Raw genomic sequence first — 5,652 nt, 5'->3', positions numbered from 1 at the left:
CATCTGGAAACCGTAGGTATTCTTTGTGGAGCAGTATGGGCTAATGAGGCCTGGGGATCCTATTGGAATTGGGATCCTAAGGAAACTTGGGCATTTATTACTTGGACCATATTCGCAAGATATTTGAACTTGTGCAAACCAACCAGTTCTCCCATTTTTTCCCTGTGGATCGACACCAGATAAGCCTCTGACGGCTCCATATTGATTTTTCCCCAGTTTTCTTTCAGAAGAAGCGGGAGCCATTTTGCATTGAAACTCGGTATCAGCAGAGTCATCTCCTCTTTCTTCTCCCCGTACCATTATTTTGATCGTTTCTGAATCTTGAGATTGCTTCAATGCATGTGATCCCTCTCCTTCTCTAGCTCATCCTTAAAATGAAGGTTGATAAGATCAAATATAACTCTTCTTTGCCCTTCACTGTCATCCCGATATCATAATGACACTGCATTTTTTTATTTTTCTCTTTTTTGCTAGCACCTTTGGGCTGAACAACATCCTTAACTGATTCTACCTTACTAGTGAGTACTGCTTCCACGGAGTCAACGTGAGCCTTAGGGTCCAAAAATATTCCATTGGTGCTTCAAGCCCGCTTTCTGGTGGCACACCCCCCAAACAAGCACCACTCGACGAGGGGGGGGGGGCGGGGAAAGCTACAGGCCCAAAACCTTCGACCCTTCTTCTTGAAACGGCGAGCGCGGAGAAACGGATCAAAATCGCCCAGGTCCTCGAAGATATGTCCAAGCGAAGCCAGTTCGAAAGAAGCTGAATCCGGGTGCAAATGGGATTCAAAACCTTCCGTTGTTGCTCCTCAGAAAACTCGTAGAATAGTCTAGTCTCATTGGCCCTCGTCGGAGAAGCCGCCCCAGCCAATCCTGGAGGAGAAGCCAATCCAGGAGGAGAAGCCGTCCCAGCCAATCCAGGAGAAGCCAATCCAGGAGGGATCAGGACTCAAACTTAGAAGCTCTTCCTCTTTTAGCAACCGGGTTGCTCCTCGCAATAAATATGGCTCCGGGACTGACGGGGCTCGAACCCGCAGCTTCCGCCTTGACAAGGCGGTGCTCTGACCAATTGAACTACAATCCCCGCGGGGTGTATGGCATACCCCCGAAATAGAAAGGTTTGATGAGCCGCTGCTTGCTCTCTAACTGCTCTTACCGCTTCTTCTTCTTGACCTCTGCTCACTGCTGCTAGTAGAAGGTTAACCCGGCCTTCCTAAGAGTACTAGGTTAAAGGGGAGACCCAAGTCCTTTCCTTTCTCTAACGCTAATACCGCGGCCTGTCATGATTGCTGTCAAAGATGAAGGCCATACTGTAGTCATAAGATTGCGTGTCGTGTCGTTATTCTGTATCGTGTACAGATTCCCATATGTGTTGTCATTCCAGTACCAAGAAAAGGGTTTGAAAGTTCATTCTCACCCCAACAAACTTTCTTTTCTTCTTGGCGTACAGAAAACGAATCACTCTTTTCAGTATGAATGGCTCACTCTCCCATTCTTTCCGGGAAAAACCAGCAAGCAGCAAGCATAGTTAGAAAAGTTGTGGGAGAAGAAGAAATCCAATCAATGGGTAGGTAGTCAATTTCTGGCGAAACCCCCTGGATCTATTCCTGCCGCGTCCACGTCCTCTGCCTCCAGCAACTAGAGCTGCATCATCTTGCAGCACCATCAACATGAATTTTGACCACGCCCGGTGGAGGCGGCGTCCACCCCGAAGGACCAGTCACACAGCGACCCCCCACTGGTCTTGACATCAGAAAGACAAGCGCTTACCTCCTTCCTAGCAACCTACATATCTGTCTGCTCAAAGCACATTCGGAGTATAGTTGACTATTCGGACTTGAGCTCTTTTGACAGTCCTAAGAAAATCACTCACCCCGGCGGATCCGCGGAAGAAGTTCTTTGCGCTAAATACCTTCTTTGCAAGCCGCGCTTCTGTCCTTCTGTCATTGGACTGATCATTTCTTTTGGCTTTCTAGGCCCATAGAGGGCCTTTCGAAGGCGACAAACATGACCATCAGGAACTTCAATACCCAGAGGTGGCCATGGCCGCCTACCTGCTTTGGTTGGTGGGGGCGGCTCCTCCGTTGTGGGTAAACGGGAAACCCGACTCATTTTTCAAACGTAACTCGATTGACTCAATTCACAAACGGCAAGGCAATCCTTTGTGCCACATTGAAATCCTGCTACCGAATTCTAAGCTTCCCTTCCCTAGAATCTGATTACTCCAAGTCTCCAATAGCATCTAACCAATCCATTAACATGATTGCGTAGTGAGTTGAGGCTCCACTTCCATGACTTCTAGAGGAAAGCTAACTGCTTGCTGGCTGGGAGCTGTATGAGCGGTAACGCCACCCGCCTTACACACACTCGGATGAAATCATCCTACGTCGCAAAAAGGAAGCGACTCATAGAATGGCAGAGGCAAATAGAGCTCTTGCACATTTTCGTTAATCCATGAACAGTGGCAGCAGGGAAAACGGCACCTGCAGGGGTCCAGGTCTCCCCTCACAACGAGCCCGGGTAGCTAGATAGGTAGATAGTAGATAGCAGTCCGGATAGTGATAAAATCTGAAATAATCTCAGGGTTGGCGCTTTCTTTTCAATGAGGGAATGGCATTCCTGGAACCTGAGGAGATCCTATTCATGGTAAACACGTTCCCCCGGGACTTTTCTCTGCTCGTACTTTACCTGCCTCTTTAGTAGTCTCACATCTCGGTTTAAGAAAGTGCTCGCTATAGGCAAGGGCCAGCCCGAAGATTAACGGGATCTTTCTCCAAGCTAAGTTTCTACCCCCGAGGGAACCGGCCACGATGCGTGGGGGTATCGCTCACGCTTTCCTGATTGATTTGAAAGACCCTACCTTAGTAGGAGCGGAAGGGATGTAGCGAGGAGCCGAAACCTACCGTTAGCCAGGTGAAAGTGCTTTTCGCTAGTAGTTTTGGTGTTCTCTTCCCTTTAATCCAATTGAATCCCTCTACCTTTTTGACAGCCCATCTTTTTGTCTCAGTAGAGTCTTTCAGTGAGTTATAGCTTTGATTGACTTACTAGCTTACGGGAACGCTTTGAATCTCAACTTACTTTGAACGAGTGCTTCCCACATAGATTGCTGGAAAGAGGAGTGAGCCGGGGCAGGAAGCTCCTTAATAATAAAAGGGAGATTATTTTCTCTAAGGTGATAGGAGATACTTTCCGAGGAACTGTCGACAGAATGAACATCCTCCATTCTTTCAGTACCTTCAGCAGCTTTATCGATTCAAAGAAATGAATAAGTATCAGCGAGGCGGGCGCCATGCTTAAAGCCAAAAGAATAAGCTCTTGATACGGATCTCTTTCATCTTGTAAATAAAGTAGGGGCGTCCCTAACTACAGCTTCCTACCATAAGTCAGACATTCCTCGCTAGCCCAAGCTACTGGTTTTATTTATAGAGTCAAGGCGATTGGGTATGGCTTCAACCATTCCTGGGGCCCGCCAATTAGTCAACCATAGACATATTTTAGTTAATGGTCGTATAGTCAATATACCAAGTTTTCGTTGCAAACCCAGAGATATGGTAAGTAGGATTGGAATGTAGTCCCTTTTTATTGGATCCGCCGCTCCGTTAAGTGAAATTCAAAGTAGGTGTGGGGAGTGATTTTCTTAGGACTGTCAAAAGAGCTCAAGTCAAGTGCAGAAGCGAAATCCGTTATCCTGCTATTTGGAGAGTAGTTGATATGGTCTTTCTTGGGTTTGGCTTTCAAAGTGCAGTTCGAAAAGAGTGAGTTGCTTGTTGAAAAAAAGGCACTTTAGAAGCGAAAGTAGGCCGGGATTAAGCCGCGTATCGATACCCGGGGGGGCCAGACTCAAGGGGAGACGACCCGCCAAGCGAGCCAGCCTGATACCGTTTGGGGAGATCATTAGGTTACTGAGATCGAAGTAGTGAGGCTGCTTGAGGCCTGTCTTGTTTCAGGAATATAGGTACCAAAGTTCAATAGCGGTAGGTACCAAGGAGAAGACGAGTCATGGCCGATTGACAAGACTAAAGACCTTAAACGGAAAGACACAGGAGGTGGCGAAAAACGAAAAAAGAGAAAGAGCTTACAAACTTAGCCTGTCTGTGCCCTTTGAGTCTATAGCCGCCAAATCTAAAGATTCCCCTGAGGTGCCCTGCTGAGAGAAGAATTTGTCAACAATCAAGCACTTGAGCTTGCAAGAAAAAATATATGATGTCTATGCTATTATTGGGAGAAAATGAGTCCTATATGGAAATGCCCGCTAAAGAGAAAATCTATTTGATTGTCTCTCGGCCAATATCGATTTTTAGAAAGAAAAAACAAGAATTTTCTTCTTTTTTCGCCAGCTAAATCAATCAATTTGACAAGATCTTGCATAAATCACCTCGTCCGCTAGGGAAATGCACTCCTGAATAGACTCGATTCCCCGCCCCGCCTTGCACTGGCACTGGCTTGCTTCGCCCAGATAGGGCTTCTGTTTCTTTATTTCGTGATGAGTCGTATGCTTGCGACAATAACGACAAATTTTTTTGAATTCTAATTATCCGGGTGTATTGTTCGCTCTTACCTCGTCTGGAGCAGACGAAACGTCTTTTGTTTGGCCTTTGGCCTTTTCATTTCAGTACCGAAGCCGAGTAGATCAATCAGATGACCATGGGTATGAGTCCAAATTCGTCAAAGCGAAAGATCTGATCCAACAGGGTTCAAACCATATAGCAGCACTCATCCCGCCCTGACCCGAGTCCCCTAGCCTCTCAGCTTCCAGTTGCATGTTTCCTTTGTTTCAAAACAATGTGAAAAAGGCGGGTGTGATGAAGTTGGGAGGAGGGGGCATCCGAAGTAAACTCTTTCTATTGCGGGGCCTATGGAGTTTGGGGGTTAACACAAACTAACCAGTTGTCCCTTCCCCTGTCACCCGGAGAAGATTTCTTTTCTTTGCTGATTCCTCTCAATTTGAGACCCACAACAAACGAAGGGGGTGGAGGGAGACCGAAGAAGGAACAATTGTCTTGAATGCTACGCTGGGATCAGCAGCTTCCAGTGTTTTCAAAATGAGTCGGGCAGGAAGAGGAAGATCGGGCGGGGAAAACGGGGTTCGAACCCGCGACTTCTGGCGTGACAGACCAGCACTCTAACCAACTGAGCTATTTCCCCCTCGCCTCTTGGTTGGTTTTTCTCCGCAAGCAGAGCAAGCTAGTTCACATCCGATTATCCTTACCGCACTAACCATTGCTGGCACCGAACAGAGAGAAGCAGAGGCCCTCGCGGAAAGAATGAATCTAGTATCGACGGAAGAAAGAGCCACAAGCAAGGCATAGCAGCATCCTTTTTCTTCGCTTTCTTCAACAATGCGAATCTACTGGTCTAGAGGGTGTTCTTCCTCCCCCCTCTAGAGGCTAAACCAGTTAGAAAAGCGTCCCCCGGGAGTTTCACAGTAGTAGATGATGTTATGCCCCTACGATCATTCCATGCTCTGCCTTCGCCCGAGCGGTCAGGGGGACGCAGAAATCGTGCTTCAGGATCCATTACGTGTCCAAGGCCTTTTGTTCTTCTTCGCATCCGTTATTTTGGCACAAGTTTTAGCAGTGGAGAATGTGTATCGACTACACAAGCCTCAACAAGGCTTGCCCCAAGGACCCGTTTGCTTTGCCGAGAATCGATC

At 47.4% G+C, this 5,652-nt stretch overlaps 1 non-coding gene across 1 annotated transcript; it reads right to left on the bottom strand.

Annotated features, from left to right (window-relative positions):
* Positions 1–5,070: 5,070 nt before the first annotated feature.
* On the bottom strand, positions 5,071–5,144 carry TRNAD-GUC. Its single transcript has one exon. It is a non-coding gene; the product is annotated as a tRNA-Asp (tRNA).
* Between the last annotated feature and the right edge of the window lie 508 nt (positions 5,145–5,652).

The sequence above is a fragment of the Triticum dicoccoides genome, chromosome 4A (assembly GCF_002162155.2).
Source record: "Triticum dicoccoides isolate Atlit2015 ecotype Zavitan chromosome 4A, WEW_v2.0, whole genome shotgun sequence".
NCBI classification, from domain to species: domain Eukaryota; kingdom Viridiplantae; phylum Streptophyta; class Magnoliopsida; order Poales; family Poaceae; genus Triticum; species Triticum dicoccoides.
Note: the sequence above shows the minus strand (reverse complement) of the source record. Positions and strands in the feature narration are given on the sequence as shown.